The sequence below is a fragment of the Scomber scombrus genome, chromosome 13, assembly GCF_963691925.1.
Source record: "Scomber scombrus chromosome 13, fScoSco1.1, whole genome shotgun sequence".
In the NCBI taxonomy this organism is placed as follows: Eukaryota; Metazoa; Chordata; class Actinopteri; order Scombriformes; family Scombridae; genus Scomber; species Scomber scombrus.
In genome coordinates, this window is record NC_084982.1 from 24146630 (window position 1) to 24169451 (window position 22822).

Below are 22822 nucleotides of genomic sequence, written 5' to 3' on the forward strand. Positions count from 1 at the left end.
TGACCATAAGGGTCAAAGAAAGATTATGAAGCTTTTGCATATGACTATAGAATGATGCAATTCAGACCTATAATAGCTGTAATTCAGACTTCTACTCAAGTACAAAGTAGATGAGCATATTTATTTTTAATATGCAATTCTTCTTCTTATTCCTCTAGGTAGAAGTGGTCTCTACAAGCATCTACATTTTGGTGGGAAGGTCTTTATAAAATCAGGTGTGATAAAATGTAATTTTCAGCATTGAAGTCAGCATACAGCTTTGGACTGCATTTTCTGAATAGCTTTGAAGCAAAAATGGGTCAGCATCTAGCTGTCGACAACATAAATGAGGTTCAAATTAAACATAGCTGAAAATTGGAGGTATTCCATTCCAAGTACGCTATCCTGTCAGCACATAGGCCGGCAAGAATATAGAGATCCACTTATAGATTAATGATGACTAAGGAGAATTGCACTCAGTGACAATAGATCACTTTATTTACAAAAGACAAAACATTATTGGCTGTCTAGCCTTCATCAGTATCACAATTATGCAGTACAGTAACCTTTTTTAGTAGCACACATACACACACACACGCACATGCACGCACACGCACGCACAAACACACACACACACACACACACACACACACACACACACACACACAGGTGATTCCCCTCAAGGTAATTAGCATTGCACTTGGTAAAGTAATCAAATACATGACAAGCAGTGAGCATTCAGTATTCAAAGAAGGCAGCCAATTTGCTGCAGGAAAATGTGGGATTCCTTAAATGGGTGCACCAATAACTTTTTTCCACATTAAATATTAACAGACATTGCATGTAAGTGCAATAGAAATCAACAGTTTGAACCAATATCTTATTTTAAGGGTGGGGTGGTGGTGCAGTGGTTAGCACTGTCACCTCACAGCAATAGGGTTCTGGGTTTGAATCCACTGCCTAACTGGGGCGTTTCTGTGTGTGGAGTTCACATGTTCTCTCCGGGGACTCTGGCTTCCTCCCACAGACCAAAAAGATGCAGGTAAGGTTACTTACTGACCCTAAATTGCCCGTAGGTTTGAGAGTGAATGGTTGTCTATCTCTATACATAGTTAGCTCTGTGATTGACTGGCGACCTGTCCAGGGTGTACCTTGCCTCTTGCCCAATGTTAACTGAGATTGGTTCCAGCTCCCCCACGACCCTTTAGAGGACAAAGAAAATAAATAAATCTCCTTTTAATTGATGTGACAAAACTAAATCCGAACACTTAAATGAAAAGAAAAAAAGTCAGCGACACACAGTGGATTCTAGACATAATGCCATAAAGTTAAATCCCATGACTAATCCACAACAGTAAAAGGGTAAAGAAATAAATCCCTAATATAGGTCTATTGGAACAACATTAAGACAGACTGAACAGATCAGAAGCCCCAGTCATATATGATTCATTTGCCCTTATGAATTTTGGCTGTATGCAAATAGAATATTGCAAAGTTTGACTTGTAGATGGAGGAGAGTACCCACTGCAGTTTGCTCCCAGGCGCATGTGGGGGTGGATGATGCCATCATCTTCCTGCTCCACAGGGTCTATGCCCATTTTGAGAAAGCTCTGAACATGTGAGAATCCTGTTTAACAATTCAACGAAAACAACGGTTGCTGTGTATTGACACATGATAAAAATAGATCCACAAAAATGTAATACATTGGTGTCTTATTACTGGATCTTGTAAACAAGTCACATTGAAACAGTAATATCTGCTTTTCCAGTTTCCCATATTCATGTAATCATGCTGAAAGTCACAAATCGTCTTCCAAAATGAGCACTTACTGGTATGTTTGAGTATTCAATCACAGAATCTTTGTTGCAAAAACCAGGTGATTGTAATCAAATAGCAGATGATTATCATTAAATGACAACTGTGGCCAATGAGCTGTGGCACTGCATATTGTATGGCAATGAATGTCATGAGAATGCTATGAATAGAAAAGCATTTCAGTGCCACCTTCCCGGTTCCTCAAGACGTAGGCACCGTTGCTTCTGCTGTTGCTGCTCCAGCTGCTCCAGCTCCTATGAGCAGCGAGGACTACCTGTTTGTGGAGCCCAGGCATCCCAACACTGTCCTGCAGGGCCTCAATAGCCTGCGGCTCAACAATGCCTTCTGTGATGAGACTCTGTGCTGTGGAGGACAGGAGTTCTCCTGCCATCGTATTGTGCTTGCCTCCTTTAGCTTTTACTTTCAGGCAATGTTTTCCATTGACCTGATAGAGTCCAAGCAGGAAAGGGTTGCCATCAATGGATTTTAACCTCAGATGGTTGGCATGCTGGTGAGCTACGTCTACACATCAGAGGTCTACATCTCAAAAGCAAATGTGCAGGCGCTGCTGGCAACAGCCAACTTGCAGGACGTCATGGCTTTCCGAGAGGCCTGTTGTCGTTTCATGGAGCTTCAGATGGATGAAATGAACTGTGTGGGGATTCACTGCTTTGCCGAGGCCCATTCTTGTAAAGTGCTGGAGAAACGCAACATGGACTACATTCTTGAGCACTTCAGCAGTGTTTCTCAGCAGGAGGAGTTTCTGTCCCTGTGTGTGGAAAAACTGACAGAAATCCTTGCCAGCGACCATCTCAACTTGCCCAAAGAGGAGTTGGTGTTTGAAGCTGCCATATCATGGCTGAATAAATGCCTTTTTCGTAAACAGAGCTTTGAAAAGGTCCTCAAGCATATCCGCCTGCATCTCATCAGCCCGTACTACCTCCATGATGTGATTGAGTCTCAGGATGTGGTGAAGGAGAACCAGGGCTGCCAGAGGCTCATCTCTGAGGCCAAGGACTACCTGCTGCTAAAGGACCACCGTGGAGGGCTACTCTCCACTACTCAGAGAATCTCATGCAGGAGTTGAGTATTGGAGGAAGACGTGCAAACTTTCTCCTGCGCACCATGGGACAACAGAAGGTGGTTCCAACGTACACACTTACTGGCCTTGAAGGGTCTGATCTTAATAGTGAGTGCTATTACCAGCTACCAGTTGTACTCACTCAAAAGAAAATGCCTGTAATATCAGACAATATCATTACTCAAGAAGACCTAGCACGGTGGTCATACTTGTCAGCCATTCAGAAGTATAAAGGCCAATGTTGACTTGTACTAGTAGGGCAGCTCGATTATGGAAAAAATCATAATCACGATTATTTGGGTCAAAATTGAAATCACGATTATTAAAACGATTTATTTTTCTTACTTTAGACACATGCTGCATTTATTGGACATTTCTTGTCAAAAAACACTTTGTAACTGAGGACTTCCTTGTACTTTCCTCTTCCCCATATGGTGGAGAAAAGTACACAAATTATTATTTGACTTATTTGGTATTTATCTTATTCACTAGTGTTTATCTTACTTGGTATTTATTTATGTTTCTATTTTTATTACAACAAAACATGAACATCACAGTGTAAAACTTTTGTCACATTTAAACTTTTGAATTTGGCTTAATTAATTTACTCTCCAAGCAGCAGCCTTTTATCTGCCGTTAACGCAACAGACAGCAGAACATGTGCAGAGAGATTAGTGCCGAGTGGGTTAAGATGACGATAGTTCACACAACACATCCTGGTTTTTAATAATTAGTCAGTAAACTCAGCATTGTCTGATGCAGGCTGGAAACTGTGCACTTTTATTTACAGTTAAAAACATTTCGCTGTGTTTCAGCTTCTGTCAAACGAACGGAGCTGCGGCGGATTCCAGTCTAATCTTTCAAAATAAAACCTTTGTTATTGTGCGCTTCTCTTTATTATTAACAAAGTTGGAGCTTGTAAAATTACGGGACATTCCCAGGAGAAAAGACACAACGGGAGAGCGGCAGAAAGCTCTCAGACCTAGCCTCCATGTTTCTGGTAGAGGTGGTGACTTTGATTGACAGGTAACACTTGGTAGGGGGCGGGGTTTCAGCGAACTCAGCGGACACGCCCACAGCGTTTGGGAGCAGAGAAAGAGGCTGAATTTTACACAACTTTGAAGCCTAATTTCATATATTTGGCGATTGTTTCAATCATTCAAATTTGGCAGGGTGGTTAACAACACACTTTTCCGTGGTATGTCAAACTCAGAACACATTTATTTATACTTTACACAGACTTTAAAGAGCATCGAACACTATGGCTGCCTGCCTACTTTACCCTTGCCACAGCCTCTTCCATGGTCTTAGTGCCCACTGATGCCTCGTCCTTGCCTTCTCCCTTCATCTCATCTGCCAGATGTTAGTCATCTGCATACACATACAAATACAACCACAGCTGTATAAGCTCAATTAGAGAGCACTCATGTACATCCAGAGTGGGAGGTGCCTGCCATAATAGCAAGACCTTCCTTTCTGGATTCACATCCATAGGAAAGGACTACATACACACAGTGAACTTGTTGAAACACCTATGAAACTAATGGAATGAAGATGTATTGTTGAAGTAAGTCAGTCCATCGTGCAAAGTATTCTGAGTAGTGTGCAAGCCTCTCCTGTGGGTGTGAATTCTGAAAAGAAGGTTCATTTCTTAATGTAGAAGACATTAATCAAACCAAAAAACGTTATTTCGTAGATTCACTATTTCAGGTTTATGCCAATGACAACACAAGACATGTCAGAATAATTTAGAATATCTGTTGAATGGGGAACGAGAGTGGAATTAAAGACGTGTCAGGAACTGGCTATTTGGCGTGGATGCACTCTGGGGGAGTGAAACAGTTATCTAAGTAAACAGTACAGTTACAGAATGAACTATAAAAATCATCTAAGGGAACAGAAAAGTCATGTAAGGTAACAGAGAAGTCATTTAAGGCAACATATTAGTCAAGTAAGGTAACAAGAAAAGTCATGTAAGGCAACAGAGAAGTCATGTAAGGCAACAGAGAAGTCAAGTAAGGTAACAGAGAAGTCAAGTAAGGTAACAGAAAAGCCATGTAAGGTAACATAGAAGTCATGTAAGGCAACATAGAAGTCATGTAAGGCAACATATTAGTCAAGTAAGGTAACAGAAAAGTCATGTAAGGTAACATAGAAGTCATCTAAGGCGACAGAGAAGTCAAGCAAGGTAACAGAAAAGCCATCTAAGGTAACAGTAAGCAGATAGCCTTCACTGTGGACCTCCACAAAGACATTTTTTCAATCTTAGAGACATGCATTATGCATAATTACGACTATGACTTGGCCTTGAGCCAAGAGACAATAGCAGTAACCTTAAATCTTCACTGCTTTTTCTTTTTAGAGTTCAGCACACACACACACACACACACACGCGCCTTGTTTTTATACAGTTAATCATGCCAGTAACTGCTCCCTCGCCTCTTTCCTTCACTTACACACTCTCCCCTCATCTACATGCAGAGAAAGACACACAAACACACTGAAGACATATGAGTGTTATTTTGGGCTTAGACTCGTCTCATTTTGAATCATCTGCACCTGCATCTGCACAATTCAACTATCTGCCCCTTGGTCACGTAAACCTGAGGTGTCACTCTGACTTCTTTCTACTTTATTTTCAGCTGTCGTTAAATTAGTTAAAACCTGTTGCATACAAAACATAACTCAACATCAATGATGGAGTTATTGATTTCTTACAAATAATGTCAAAAGACCACAGCGTTGAACATGTCAAGCTGTGGTCATGACATGACCCAGTACTAGAGAGAGGGCCTTGCAACATGCCTATCCATGCACAGTGTAAATCTATGTGCAATGGAAGATTGTAGATTATTAAAACAACAAAACAATAGCTGGGCTCGCTGATTTTTAGTCCCTACTCCAAATGTTTCACTACTTAATCAAAAATACAACACTTAAAATGACAAAATATCCCAGCCACGCCACAGCAGGAGAGATGATAAGTGAGGGCGAAGAAGAGGCAACATTAAGAGCGTAAGGCTGTAAACAATACTCTCAAGATATGTGGTCAGTCAAGTCAGATTGTGTTTGTCCTATACCAAAACATAAGAGTTGCTGCATCATCATCATCATCATCATGTCAAAAAATTTGGTGATGAGTTTCTGCAATAGTTCAACAGAAACTCAGTGTAAGGCAAATTATGGACATCTGCAGGACAGGAGGCGTTCACTGAAAGTCAAAATTTCCACACATCAACTCAAAAATGGGAAAGATTAAAAGATCAAGTTTGGGATTTTACGATTTGATTTAATTCAAATTAAATCATTTTCTATATTCTATTCCTGGCCCTAATTATCATCATCACTACTACTAACTACTAGCAGTATTTATTTTCTCAGCCAGCAGCATTAAGGGCCATAATGGATAAGATCAAGGAGGTCTTCTATCTTGTATTTGTATTCATGGCCATAGGGGCACTAAAACGGAGGCCAGATGGTAACAACTTAAAAGTCTGAGTTAAGGGGGTGAGCACATTTCGGAGAGGATGGCTTTTGCTTTATTGAGCTTCTTCTTGCTAGTCAGTGTGGGAGCTGTGCTTTTGATAAAGTCAGAAAATGTTGAGATTGATGATTTTAGGAAATGTTTTTTGTGAAGGAAATCTAATATCTAATCTGTTTTTCTGATGTAGTATGTACAAATTGTGAGCACAATGTACTCTCTCTGTCTGATTGTGTGTTTGGATGAACTGTCTGGGTAAATAGCGCTGAACTCAGTGGTCATAAACAAACTGAATGTTATGCAACATGGGACAGTAGATGAAGTTTGAACTGTTTGTCTGTAGTACATCTCAGGACAGACTTCGATTGCTTACGTAACCATCAGCGTCATTAGTGTGTATTTAAAGGCAAGTCTCACAGTCAACGGGTGTCCAGACTGTTGACGCCATCTTTGCTGAGAGAGGCTGCACCCTATTCGGCCGAATAGCGAGACTCTGTCTCTGTTTGCTGACTTCTGTTGATTGTTCGTTTCAAATTGACTTGATACACTGTAATAAATTCTTTCAATTTATGATTGGACTCAGTGTTGTTAATGATTCTGCAATTCTTATTCCTCACCACAGAGCAAAGTATTTTTGCCACCACATTTTTCTATTCAGAATTTGCTGGGTAGGAGAAGTAAGCCGCTGCAGGTGATCACTTTAAATCAGTCAGAGTTCAGTTTATTGGAAAAAGAGAGTAATAAAACCAAATAAGAACAACAATATGGCAGATTAAATATTGCTCATGCATTCGCAGGCTGGTGCAAGTATAGACCGACAGATATTCATAATACGGTGCTGACCTGTGAGGATCTGTACTCAATTCAAATATTAATCTTTCAAATTTGAAATTAGTAGTATAAATATTTACTATTAAGTGCCATCTCTCCCTTTTTCTATGGGTGGATCAAGCTCTGAGTTATTATTGCACATGTAGCATTAAGACATGAACATTAATTATAAACTAAATTAGCCACATCTTTTCAAACTGAACTGTTTGTGACTGTCGGGCATCATTTAATTATGAAAACTCTATCAGCAGGTGCCTGAGTAGGCTCTCAGGTGGGCTCTCAGATCTAGAAATTCAGGAGATGAATGAAAAATAATACAGATAAAAGTTTTTGAGATGATTTAAAGAGGATTGTGCATCACTGTGGCTCTGTCATGAAACTCTTGAGTTGTGTCTTCCAAATTTACAAACTGAAAGAAGGACAGAATTTCAGGTGAAAGTTACAGAGCAACACATTACCTACAGGTTTCTATATATATATATTATTGTTAACTTTATTGTGACAGTCCATGAAATGTTGTTTTTAAAAATAATTTTGTTGTCAGATTTACAGATAAGTATAGTTCATATAATAACAATCAGAGAACAACTCATGATATAAATCTGGTTTCAGGCAACTTAGCAAATACATATTCAGTTAAGTAAACATTTTTCAGGCTATTTATGAGAGTATATGTGGGCGCATGATGAAAGAGAAAAGAGTGATAGAGAGCAAGTACATATTCACAATCATTTTTCATTTTTGCCACCTGAAAAAAAATGTCCCTACTAAACCTCCGCCCTCGCATTTGGCTGCACTAAAAGGATCTTTACATATTGTGCCATCATTTGAGCTTCTCTTGCTTGGACCTGACCCAGAACACATCAGCATCACTTTGTGGTGGTCTTGGTGGCTTACACAATGCTCTTAACTGATAAAGAGCGATCTGTAAAGAGTGCTGTGATAGTGCACAGAGGATTTATCTTTTGAGTTGGAATCCAAAACTAAATTCTAACCAAATACATCAAGACCTTCATGAAAAGTATATTTAAAAATACCTTGGCTCCATCGGGCTTTCCCCCTTTGAGTAATGTGTATCTCAGGGGTCTTCTGGATGTTGTTGAAGGAATTTGGTGTTGAAGGTCTGAGCCTGACTAAGAATTTTGTTCAATACGTCCCTGACCTTTGAGCAAAACCTCCATACACTGGGTGTGTTGTCACTGAATAATTTGCTCCAGGCCTGGGAATCCCAACAGCTGGGGAGAGGTGTGGACTTGAGTCAAATCTTTTTTCACTCTAGTCACATATTGCAACAAAATCCAGTGTCATAGTTCAGAGGTTCTTGTTTAATTTTGGTTACATAAAAGTTCAGTTTATATCTCTATTCATGCACAATACATTTTTTAGTTGTTGTATACCAAAGGGCTTTCCAGATGATACCTTAATCTTGCAGCAGATTATATTCAATAACTGGTGTCTACATTGTGAAATTGCATTGAATTTTGTGATTAAAAAAAAAAAAAAAAGCAAGTCCAGGACCCATATTAAAGGATCAAACACAATGATTTCCCATGTGCATCCCAGAGCAACATGTAGGAGGATTCTCTAATCTGGTGTCCCTATTGGCACTAATCAGAAGGACATTATTTGTTTGTGCTTTCCAAAGCTGTTACAAGTACCTGTTATGATGTGACAATGCTGTGGTTGCGGTCCTGTTAAGTTTAGACAAAAAACCTACTGGCCATAATAATGGGGTTAATGTTAGAGAAAGATTTTAGTAGACATAGGAAACAAACAGATGCCTCCTGTCACAAAGTCCACCGGTGGGTTAATCCATCCAGTCACCCATGAATTAGGAAAACATGTTGACATATACGTCATCTGAGTTGTATCACTGCTCTGGGTCATAATTACAACAACAGCTGCTCAAACGCAACTATAGGTTGGTAGGTAGATAGGTACTTCCCCGGGAGGAAATTTCTTGCAGTAACAAGGGCAATAATAACATAAGGCAAAAATAATCATTGGAATCGGTGACTGACAGTTCTCATTACCTCTGCCGATGTCGAGTCCAAAATTTGTTGTGAAATGACAATGACCCTTCATTGAGAAATGAGTTAGGGTCAAGAAAAAGAAAAAAAAAGATCAACCATGTCAAGTCAAAAAATTAAGATACAAGCTTGACTTAACAGATTCTGTCTCCTTCTGTCTGAGATGTAGCCTAGATAACACCTTCTCAATATAGTTCTTTTCTTTGCCATTGGCTATTGGACTAATTTCTCATGACTTCCTGCTGTCACTCATATCGTCTGTGCCCTACAAACCTTATTAGAGAATATGGTGCAGTGGCGGCACGACTGCAAAAGCATTACTGTGGATCAAATATGTAATGTCCAATTAAATTATCATTTATTCAGTTATAATGAAACAAAATTACAAAACATGAAAATGACATTAAATGTTTTAATAACTAAATTTCCAAATTATATTAGATGACGTTTGTGGAACATTTCTTCCTCTGTACAAAAACTTCTTAAGCTTTTCTTATCATTCCCCAATAAGCCTTTTTCCTCTTTTTTTCATCCCACAGATACACACACATATTCTTACCCACGCTCCAAATAACTTTTTACATCACATCATCTCAAACCCTCAATAATCCACAAATCCACACACAGCCTTGTGATCGCAGCCTGTTGTGTTTGTGTTCATTCACTCACTGTCCTCGCTGACCTTTCAGGGTTTGGTTTCATGGCTATGTTGAGCATTATAGTTATCTTGGCAGATAAGCAAATTAAAAGTACCAGAACTCAAAAGCAAATCCACATTCTTCCAACTCAGTGTTTTACAGAGACTAAATAGGGTTGAGAGAGGTTGAGGCCAGTAGAGTTGTAGTCATCATTTGGACAATAGTCACATCTTCCATCAATACACTTGTACCTTCACAAACACTATCACATAATTCCATCTTCCATGAGATTTAAATGTAGTGCTGCATTTGTTTTTCTGTTCCAGCCATATGGACCATGTTTTTATATATCATGTTTACTGTCACAAACTGAAATACATTTCTCAGAGTTTCAGTAGCTAAAATAATTGGTCTTTCTATCTCCAGTTTCCATGACCTTATCTCCTCAGCTCATGGAAACTACACATAATTATACTGCCAGGACAAATAATTTCAGTGTCACTTCACTTGCAGAAAGTCTGCCATTTACAGAATAAACAACAACAGTGTTGCAATTCACACATGAAATGTATTTTGTGGATATGGAGTTACTGTGTTATTTTCACGCAGGAGTTTTTGGAACATCATAAATTGCGTGCACTGGAAAGAATTTCAGTTTGACCCAACAATCTCACAAAAGCTAGGTTGACGACCTCAGCTCCTTGCATGAAAGTTATTATAAAAATTGTTAACAGCTCCCATAGGACAGTAAAAAAGAAATAATTCATTAATGAGCTTAGCGAAGCCTCCAGAAATGTCAAAGGAAGCCATTAGCTAACCTTTTGACAAGGAAAGGGCACTTAGTTCTCATTCCTTACAATTTATTGATGAAGGCAGTAATTACTCACCATTATGAAATCAGTAAGGAATGTAGTATGTTAATCCCTGCATGAGTTTTTTTTTTCTTTCTTATATTTTTCAAGTTAGCGACACCCTTTCTCTCAGGAAAGTGCATTCATAGATGAAAAAAATACAGCAGTGATGAATTTGGAGAGCTTAATTTGTCCAATCATACTATAAATAGACAACCGTAACAAAGCAATGTCTGTCAAGATTTGGAGTCTTGTCAACATGCTGCACCAGTGCTCATGAGGCACTACTAGAAGCACTTCTTGCTAACCTAAAAAAAAAAGTGTAACATCTGGATTAAACAGTGCCTGCTCTCAGGTAAACTGTTAACAGCTGCTAATAGCATGTCTAATAATGTCCTGAAGTACAAATACACCTCCAAGGCCAAGGGGTAGCATAACATCGGCTAACGACATTATTTTCCTTGTTACAGTATAACTGTCTCATTCAGGACTGCAACATTGACTGTGTAGTTGCTGGTTCTATATGTGGAGTTTATGTCAGCTTCAAAGTCCCACTCTTACAGAGGAGATACATTTTAAAAACTCATCCGTTTGTAATTATCCTGGAAATATTCTCTTTTAAAAGTGAATCTTAGTGTTAAAAATAAAGCATACATTTAAATTTTTTGTAGCCTTTATACATATTTTTGCCATACTAGGGAACCATACAGTCCAATTTTATGCACAGTTATCCTTATACTGCTGCACCGGGGCTAACTAGCCAATTACTACAATGTCCATGTCTTTTTAGTGGCACTGGTGACAATGCTGGCTTTTCTCTTGAGGCAAGTACATTTTACCCCATGTCTTGTTTTAATTGTTGTGGTGAGATTTACAGTAGCAAGATATCATGTACTGTATTCAGCCATTAAATGCATACTGGAGAGCCTTTTGCAAAGTTTAATATGTGCAATCCATTTAAAAACACACTGAATTATGTCTGCGTAAGACCAAATTGAAGAATGTTTTTCAAAGTCTATCAAAATATCCTCTGTGATGAGAAGACGACTCATAAAAAGTCAATTGCAGATAAATGCATGCCTACCTACCTAAGTGTCCACATATGCAACAGCCTCCCTATACCAAAACACCCTTACCATGTCCATCTGCATTTACCTTCACACATGCACACAACATATCAATATTATTATCTGGATAATGGCTTTTTAAAATTTGATTAATTTTCCTTTTATGCTTTTTGTAGTTTCATCAAGCATACATATAAAGGTAAAGAACAAATTAGGAACTCTATCAGTAGAATGATCTGTTTCTTGGTTCTGATGCTACCGATGCCTCACTGGCATTATTAGTCATATTTTATTATGCCATGGATCCATTTTGAGTAATAATGCGTGACATTTTTCTTGGTCACTATTGAGTTGCTTGATACAACACAGTAATGATTCAACCTATAGCCAATCCATAAAGACTCTGGCCTTTACAAATATAAGTGGACACCAGTTTCCAGTATAAATCTGTTGATGCATAGAAAGTGATGTATTTTATGTTTGTGGAATCATCAACTATGTTTGGATATTGGAACAAAAAAAGAGGGTAGTTAGAGCAGCAACAGCTGCTCCATTCATTTTAGATTCAGATATGCAGTGATACTGTAAATATATGAATGTGATAACCTAAATTGTGTACATACAAACATAAAAACCATCTGTGCAGACAATGCTTGGTGTACTGGTTGAAAAACAACTCTGCATGCAGGTTTTTTAGCTATACTTTCAGCCCAAAGGCATCATTGTTATGGGTTCATCACTAATGACACACTACTGAAAGACCTCATCAGTGACTTCACAACATTACTGAAAAAGATAATGCTGCCAAACATGAAAATTTGCATTGAGGGAAAAATAATGACAATTTATGTCACTCCGTTTTTTTATTTTTTTTATTTCTGAGTGTATTGCAGCAATATGCAATCATAACTTAACCATCTTAAAACGTGTGTGGCGACTGGATGTTATTCCAACAGGATTCATTGTAATCAAACAAAAGGTGAAACGTTGATGGCACAATTAATCAGTGAAGAGGATGAATATTATGAGTTTTTCCTCCCCGTACTATCCGACTGACTGCAATCAGAAGAGACGAGCTGCTTAAAGGCTTTTGTCCCTCTGCCCAGCACCTGCTCATTAAAACCACTCTTCAGAGAGAGTGAGAGGTAACTGGTTTGCATTTAGGCAGGTGTGATTTTGTACACTTTAAATGCAAGTTGCTGATGTGCAGAGCCAGTCGTGCACAACTGTTCTTGTTTCATTACTGTATGCACATTCACAAACATACCAAGAAAGGCATGCCCCTGGTGTATACAGATGTATTTCTACTATAAGTTTATATACATCTTGAAAATTACTTGATTGTATGCATATGGATTTAATTGCATAGTCATTATGACTAGTGGCAAGAAGAGTAGAAACACCTATGATCATAGTAGCAATGAAGGATTAATACAGTACAGATACCAGCTAATTAATATTCTATTACTAAATAGAAACATAATAGTTTCAAATGTCAGATACAGATTAGAGATTGAGCTCTATCTAAATGCATTTCATGCATGAGGTTAGGTTAAAATCAGGTTTTACTGAACTAATATGGTGATTTGGGTGAAGTTAAAGCCCCAAAAATATTTTTGCATTGAATTCAAATGAATTGAACTTTGACATAAATTAGCACTTTTGACCAGCAGCAAGCTGTCCTGTCAGTGCTGAATGTTAAATGGACGGAGATCCAGAGGGTTCAAAATAGAAGAGGCTATCATAGTTTATTAGTTGTGCTTGCACCATCCACTTTTATTTAACCATCTTCAGTGGGAGTGTAAACTGCTTCACAAAGGAATTGGTTTGCAAGGCAAGGTAAGTTCATTTGTACAATGCCTTTTAACCACAAGTTTAGGCAAAGCATTAAGACAAAATGTAAAAGAAACAAAAGACATTACGCAAAAAACGCATTTAAATAGAACTGAATGAGCTCAAATAAAAATTAGCTAAAATAAAGAAATGCAGCTACAGTGCAGTGCAAGATATGAATAAAAAGTCCCAAATTTATTTTAATGAAAGGCGGTGGCAAACAGAAAAGCCTTAAGCCTTGGTTTAAAAGGACTGAAACTTGGAAGAAGTTTTCTGAGAGTTTGTTACAGATATGTGGTGCATATAAATCTCAATGCTGCCTTTCCATATTTAGTTTTGACTCTGGTGACAGAAAGCATACCTATCCCAAATGACCTGACAGGTCTTGATGGTTTGTAGACAGTTATGAGACACGAGAAATAATGTCTTTTGATTAAATTGTGTGAACAAGGTATAACAAAACTGGCAGATGAAGCTCACAGCTTTTGTGATTGCTAGCACTAAGATGTCCCTGACAACCTAGTGTGCTAATGATAGTGTTAGTTAGTTAAGGATAGTTTTTTTAAAAAGAGTCCCTGTTTCACTGGATTCACTGGAAAGCAGCACAATATCAGAAAAAAGTAATCTGAAGTACTGTTTTCCTTAACTATGTGGGCCTCTATAACTCTGCTGAGAGGTTAGCACTAATGTTGCCAGGATAATTCACTTGACTCCCACTGATGCCACCCACATTAAAAATGTAAGGGATCCCCTTTTGGTGTGTTGCTCTAGGTGTAAGTATCCACCAAGTGGTATAGCTTGACTGTTACTACTGTGCTGCAGCTGCCTTTTTCCTGTACCGCAGGCTATTACCCTCAGGCAAACTCTATTAGTTCCCATGAGGAGGAATGAGGAAAAAGCTACTTCCTCATTCATTCCTTCAAGCATCCATCCAACTGAAAGCACACTGGGATATTTATGATGGATATTTCATGGACTGAATGGCTTTGTGTCAGGGATGGATGCACACTTTTGTTTTTTGTTTTTTTAAGTAGAGATCATACTTACCTAGCATCTTTGGTGTACTAATATGTTCTTTGCTGTACTTATATGAACAACTAAAAACTTGTATTTAATGTAATTTATAGTCTATTCCAGTAGACATGCTTATACATAGCGCCCAGTTAGTATCAGGGGGAAGTTTAGACATATTGTTTCCTGAAATTAGTAATTCATGCCCTTTAATTTGTAAACTATGTCATCAAATTACTAAACTGTGCTCTCTTTTACTCTACTGGCCCACTTCCATTTCCAGCCTAGATGCCTTTGCCAAAAGGTTGTCAAAGCTAACACTGTATTGTACAGTGTGTACTGACCCAGAACTGAAGAAGGCTATATCCGCATTTCTTAGTTAAAATTTAAATGTAACTATTAAGTTTTGACAGTCGGGGAATTAATGAATGTGCCACAAGTACAAATGACATGGACATAACAATGCTGTAAAATGTTGGGAATTAATTAAGTCATTTGGGGTCACTAATTACCAATTCAGGGCCACAAGTTTACTAATTGAAGGATGTAAACTCCTGACACACTCTGCACTGAGCTCTGTAACCAACCCTGTCTCCCAAAAGTTGTTACTACTAATTTGCAACAAGAATAAATATTGAAAGAGACTTATTTCTGCCCAAATTATATTTTCTAGGAACATAATTAGGAAATGTTGTTCATTAAAATATTAAACTAGTTGTACTGTGTTAATTAACAAATCAGCTAAATGTTCACTGACAGCATGTTTTATTTGTTTTTCCTACAATTTCCACTCCCACTGTGCCATATCTCCTCAGTGTGGCTAAAGCATGATTTACCTTCTTAATGTCTGTGTTTATAGGCACTCACTGCACTTAGTTAAGATAAGGAAAAAATATTGGTCGTAGTAAACTTATATTGAAAAACTCAAAGGTGATTTGAAGCATGAAGCACAACATGCTTTTTTCATTCACAACTGCACCAAAGTACATTGACTTTTGACCAGTGCCTATCACCACAGCACAGGAAGCTGAAGTACAAATACAATCCATAACCCAGTGAAAGCTGGACAGGTGCAGCAGATATGGTTAATGGACTGCACTCACATTGCACTTTTCAACTAAGAACTGGACAAAGTGCCTCACTTTCACCCATGCACACGCGGATGGCAGTGAAACTGGAGCAATTTTTTTGTCCAGTGTCTTGCTAAAAGGCTTTGCCAGAGGCAAACTACCAAATACACTTAATGGCCAATGTGCTCTTTTGGCCTACCAGTGCTGCCAGTGTGGCTCAGGTCGGTTAACAAATGAACACAAAATCAACTAATTAGGATAAAGTGCTCGAGATTGTGTACTACAATGCCGTTGTGAAAAATGCTTTTGTAATTACTTATCATCCAGTAAAATGAATACAATTCTTTGTATTCACATTAGGTAGGTGACCATCCTGCATTTAATAGAAAGACAAATTAAGTTGGACCCCATGTCCACCACAGAGGACATTAACTAAATAATAATGAAATGGCTGCACTTCTGTTGTGATTTAAACACAGCTACAAATGTGATAGCATTTGAACAGCCAGGTTGTTCTCTACATTGTATTACAGGTTTCACAGCGTAACCTATGTGGTTATTGGAATGCAGATGAGAGCCATATGTCTCCTGCTGGGGACAAAAATGCATTTCCATTTGTCAGGAGAATACAGGGTTGCCTCAACAATGAGTTTCTCTAAGTAATACCAGTTTCAGGTATATGGTTTTGTATCTAGTTCCTTGTTGCATAATAATAATAATAACAATGATAATAATAATAATGATAAAATCTATGTATGTCATAACATTTCAATGCTGTCTTTGGTACCATTGTCTGCTCAAGAAGCCAGAGTTAATCATAGTTCCAAAGTACGCAACACCACACACACACACACACACACACACACACACACACACACACACACACACACACACACACACACACACACTCTGTCTCTCTCTCTCTCTCTCTCTCTCTCTCTCTCTCTCTCTCTCTCTCTCTCTCTCTCTCTCTCTCTCTCTCTCTCTCTCTCTCTCTCTCTCTCTCTCTCTCTCACTCACTCACTCACTCACTCACTCACTCACACACACACAACAACCAATCTTTCTAAATCAGGTAGTGATAATGCAACTTTGCAATCACCATAACATGAAGACACTTACATACCATATGCTTCCATATGCACTCTAACCTTTCAACTTTTGCCATGGGTAATATACACCAGCAAATGATTCCCATGACATTGTGAGCCCCTAGATTTACAAAAGAAATGGATGATTTATTAATACATTAGAGTAATTATGAGGTAAAAATCAATCATCAGATATCTGATATAGGGTTGAGTGTTATTCCAGAATGCTCTCTCAGGAGATGGTGTACATTTCAGCAAGTCAGAAATGTAATTAGCCTTTAGCCAGGGACTAGGCTGTCTTTAGGGCAACCTCCTCCTCACAACGCCTGCACTGATACCAGACCAAGTATTCAGTCAGACTTATTCAGAGATATGTGAGTCACAGACAGAAGAGGAAATGTGGAAATTACTGATTAGCTGCAGTGCAAAGTGTATCTGTGTCTGTTGCTGCCAGGTTAAAGCTTGAACTACTTGTGAAAACACCTGCAGCAAACACTTGGTCACACTACGGTCTTCTATAGGACAAATCAAACGGAAACTCAACTATACCTTGACACACATCTACACATCTACTTTAGCTGCTGGAGTTGAGTGGGATGGCAGAGAGTGGTTGTCATCCAGCCTTAAGGTAAAGCTAAGCAAAGCCAAGAGTTGTTCATTTTACACCCTGGTGAAGATGGTGAAGAAACCATGTAGGTGAAGATTTGGACAAAGATAGGACTCAAGAGTGGCTGCTCTGTAAGGATGCACCAACACAGACCAGGCTATGTTCTCTTGACTGCTTTCAGGAATGCTACACTGCAGATGATTACACACTATTGACATCTTAAAGAAAGTTCAAGGCAATGCATGCCTTGGACAGGATTGATTTGTAGTGGCTGACCCCTAAGGTGAATACCTACTCCCAGTGATTGCCCAAGCAATACCATACAGTACCTTTCAATTGTGGTGGGCATAGACAATAGTAAACATACTAAATGTTCTATTGTTGTACGATGGGACAAAAATGAGGGCCACCGCAGAGCAGAATTTGTTACAAATTTACCCACTGTGTGTTTGTGAAATAATTAGATAGGGCTAGCTTGTTTAGGTTTGGCAGTAAACAGGATGGCGTATCGGTCAGGAAACAGGAATGAAGATGAGGAGATGCAATTTCTTCTCTGAACTGTATTGTGTTCCAGCAGTATTTATTGGCACAGTTCAACACTCAGTATTGTCATCAGTCTGGAACAAATAAATCACCATTAGGTATTGGCATCTTGACAGCAACAGGACATAAACTACTGTGAAGCATGAATAAACAAATGTCTATGAATGAGTCAAATGACTCATTCAAATATAAATATATCAACAAGCATTGCAATACCCATTTTTAAAAGAAACAGTAACCTAGAGATAGATACAAATGAGAACATTACTCCATAGAGAAATAAACAAACTTCACATATGTATCATTGACAAGGTCATGTAAAGTACAATGGTAATAACATTTGGTTAGCTGAGGATACATAATGGCAACCAAACACAACTGACACTTCTTCTCCACATGGAGACATTATCAACTTATTTCTTAACATATGAAGGATCACAGTAACTAACTTAATACTTGCTCCAGTCAATTACAGAATGAGTAACGTGACGATGTTAGAAATATTTCTTATCATGCTAGGCACATGTAAATATTGGTTACATTTATTAGATATACACATAATAATGAAGACACTTACTTTCCATCATTGACTCAATACTGATCACAATATCACAATCTGGATGACTCAGGAAGAACACAAATCAAAAAAATATGGATGATAGCCATAACCCATAAGCGAATCTTAACTACAATGTGGTGAATGCTTAACACGAGCACTCACATTTCCACACACAATGGCAGAACGTTGGCAAGGCACATATGTCATCTCCTATATCCATAAATATGAGTATTAAATTGATTAACACCCAGAAATGTCTGAGCCTTTCATACAGCCTTCCCTAAATGTGCAGGCTTCAAATAAAAGACTTACCAGTCAGACCCAGTGGGTCCAGACGGGAGAGTTGGTAACATCACGAACCAAGCTACCAGTCGAGTTTACACGTACTTTGATGTTCTCATCAGCTGACCTGATGCACCCATCATCACTGTGGTGAGTGTTGATTACATGTCCAATGGTCCACAGGGCTCAAGGCAGCAACAGATCCACCAACATGACAACTGCCTTATCCAGGGGTGTGGGAGAAGAGTGCCATTTCTGTCTGGACTGTAAGCCAGAGAGGTACTCCCTGATGAATTTGGACCAGAATTGGTCAGCAAGAATACCTCAATATGTCCAACATCTGCTGGAGGATTAAACTTGAACTTAATGATTTAGCGGCTGAGTTGTTTCTGCAAGGTCGGCACCGTGCTTGCAAAGGTCCATCTAAGTGTCCATTCCCCTTCTTTAAAATCGGTCCCTTGGCCAACCAGAGCTCCACAAGGGTTCCTTTTCTGGCAACAAGGTAGGAGACACTGCTGGCAGCCACAAAAACAACAGAAATCCTCTTTGCATTTCGTCCTGTAGCTCTAGCCTGCCTGTTCCTGCCGTTATTAGCTGGTCAAATCTTGTTATAAGACGTTAAATCATGGTGTTAGCTCAACCGTTACTGAATCTGGCTGATACAGAGAAAAGCCACAGAACTGCAGAGCTGTGGTCCACTGCTGTACCATTGGTCTCATGGCATCTAATAATGACATGGATAGGTTTACACTGGAAATGATTGAAAGCCTGATGCATCTCATACTGCTAAAAGGTGACAAAGCATTTGTATTTGATGACCTGGGAATGAGAACAGTCTGATTATATAGGTATCTGTCCATGCACAGCAGCCAGTAGGCTACTAGAAATATTTTTGGGACATTACTGCAAGTGGCAAAATTGAGAACTTGTAATATTGATGTGACAGGAAAAAAAATGCTCATGTGGATAACATTATTAATAGGAATCTCCCTTATCGCATTAACAATTACATTTTGATGCACACACAAAGTAGACTGGTAAAGTGACTGGTGAAAACTGCTTCTGTCCTAGCACTGACTTTGAAACAAAACAGGGCCCAATCTGTGTAACCATTCGGTTGTTGATCAACCATCCACCTAGCCTCAACAGCATTCTCAGAACCTCTTCAGTCAAGATACAACTCAATGCTAATGGGACAAAACTACACAGGCCAGGGGCTAACGTCGCCTGCCAACAAGATGGTTATTAACCCATTCATCATCGCTGTAGGAAAGGTTAGGGAACATGTCTCTCTAGAATGAACAATGCTCCCCTAAAGAAGTAAACCCAAAAATGGCTTTGTTTAGCAGCAGCCAGTGCCATCTGTTGCAAGAGCCACATTTGTGCAAAAATACATTTGTGAGGAGCTAAACATCAGTATAGTTGACTGTCACATCTTTGACTCAACAATGTATAAAAAGGTAGTTTATTGTTTATCATATTATAGTTATATAGTATAGTATAATAGTTTTTAAATGACTAAATTACAACACCTGTAATCCTGTCCTGAAGCATTGAGTTATTGACACATGTCAGTTGATGCCCATTGTAGACACTTAATTTTATGGACAAAATATATCACAGAAGACCCTCACAATGAGAATGAGACTAAAATTAAATGAAAAGTAACTTTTAAATACAAAAGCTATGATGATATGTATTATATGCATCTGTGTTGCACAAATTGCAACTCCTGATAAGTAACAGTATCCTTTGCTGCCCAAAGATGTCTCTTGTTCAGAGGTTGATTTAGCCTCTTGACCTGTTGCGCTACCATTAATAAATAACATCTTGCTTAATCTACAATCCCACTGAGAATTTGACAAGCAGCAGCAAGAAAAGTGCTTGGCCAAAAAACATTTAAGGCATAAAAACATTAAATACTGCCAAGAGCTAATGTGTGTTGAAATTGGGAAATAAAATGGTGGCAAACACCATCAGTGTGTGGGCTTACATAAAAAACAATAAGTGTGGCATTTTGAAATGCGTCATACACCACTGATGTGTGTTGCCTTTGACCAATGTTCTGTAACTACATGTTTTGTGATCATGAATTACAAACGTATTTTCTCAAATTAGATGTACATTTCTGTTTCATCAATTTAAAGCTATTTGTGGTTACTGCGGTCAGTTATCTTTAATATTTTTAAACATATTTTACAGGATAACATTTGATATTTTGTGAGGATTGTTCATGTTCTGTGTCACTTACAACACAAGCTAAACAGAAGATTAACTACTAATTTGTGCATGCAAGTTTTCTTTGAATAACACACACTGTAGTACACATGCATAACACACACACATTATTTCAGAGCACAAATGACTAACAGAACCTGATACTGACCAAACTCCATTATGTGGCAAAGTCAGTCTTGCTGTTTTGTCCCAGTGGACAATAGTAATACAGAAAAACATTTAATTAAAAACACTCTTGTGACCCCTAAAGCACTTCGCTGTATACCACTATCATGAAAGACGTGTGACTATTGATGGAACACCCTGAATGATCAGTTATTATTCATTGTATTTACTATGTGTAAAGCGTTCTCTGAGCTTAGAAATGTATATTTAAAAGTAATGTGTATTTAAAATGACACGTTCCTAGGTACAAACGTGGTACAAACCAGCGGGGGCCAGACACTGACGCATAGGTCCTTTGAGTCAGACTTGAGAATTTTAACTCACCCTTACAGCCCACCCTCATTTCTAAGCAATACAGTGCTGCTTTGTTTACACCCCCAGTCTGTAAAATAAAACCCTAAAAAGTGAACCAGTTCCTATCCACGCCTTTCTTTTTATAAATCACAGTGTGGTAGCAACTTACCACTGCACATATGCAAGCAAAACATGTTCTTGTGCATTTCTTGGTGAGCGGGAATTAATTTTTCTTTCTGTTTTTTACAACCTTCGATTCTTTTTATTAAAAATTAAGAAGACTCATAATGGAGGTAAGTTTGGCAAATATATTACAGGAGTCACTGCAGTAAGCAACATCAGACGCTTCATTTCCATAGCTGTGCTATTGAAAGTCATACATAGGACCCTATTGCTTCCAGAGCAATGACTTAATCAGTGTTTCAAATTCCATTTCATATTTTACTTATTTTACCACGTCTTCTATTTTACTCCTATCTTACACACTAGATTAGACACAGTGTTGCCTGGAAAGCAGCAACGGCACATAATGAACTTGTCATTCAAATCAATTAAATTAAGTTTCTTTTAAGGGAATAAACCCTGTTTCTCCCCCCAGGTACTGTAACACTTGATTTCTGCAACTTTTTTACCTTTATTGGATTACGGCGACTTGCTCTTTACGAACGCACCTGACCCTTTTGCTTTACGTTTTATTACTGGCCGTGGCAATTCTTGTACACCATTGTACTCTGTGTGCTGCTGCTGAGTGGCCACCTCTGTGTGTCTGCAGATTTTTGCAGTGATTGGCTTGTATATTAATCTCTCTTGGGTATGGTGTACATACATGTGTAAAAGCCAATATCAATATGACCTGCACTCTCACAGTACTCTACAGATGTTGGTCCTCGGAGTTAGAACAGAACTATGCAAAGAAAACCTTTTTAAATATTCTCCCTCTTCCTCCTGGAATAATGTACAAAAGGACTGGACATTGTAAGAGCTGATTACTAAGGGGGAATCAAGTAAATTTTAAAGGATTGGGAAAATAATGTGAGTGCTCCTAAATGTTTGCAGAAATCATTTTAGTGAATTTTACCTGTTTATGCCTCATAACTGGATTGTTGTCCTTGACCTTGTATTGCATATGAACTGGATATTGTGTTCACTCATTTGTAGAGTTTGACAGTTGTATTTGTCTGTTCATGTTTATTGTTGTAACAATATTTGCTGCGCTCTTGACCAGGTCACTCTTAAAAAAGAGATCTGAATTTCAATGAGATTTTTACCTGGTTAAAGAAAGGTTATAATGCCCAAATGTTTCAGTGTACAAATGAAAACTGCTGGATGCAAAGAGAATAAAAAGACTTGAATTA

The 22822-nt window shown here is 38.4% G+C and overlaps 1 long non-coding RNA gene across 1 annotated transcript in view; it reads right to left on the reverse strand.

Moving 5' to 3' along the window:
* LOC133992730 (uncharacterized) overlaps nucleotides 1-8381 on the reverse strand; it is a 45310-nt gene extending 36929 nt beyond the window's left edge. Inside the window, exon 1 of the long non-coding RNA XR_009927041.1 lies at nucleotides 8226-8381. This is a non-coding gene — a long non-coding RNA (uncharacterized LOC133992730). The remainder of the gene's footprint in view (nucleotides 1-8225) is intronic.
* Nucleotides 8382-22822: the final 14441 nt, after the last annotated feature.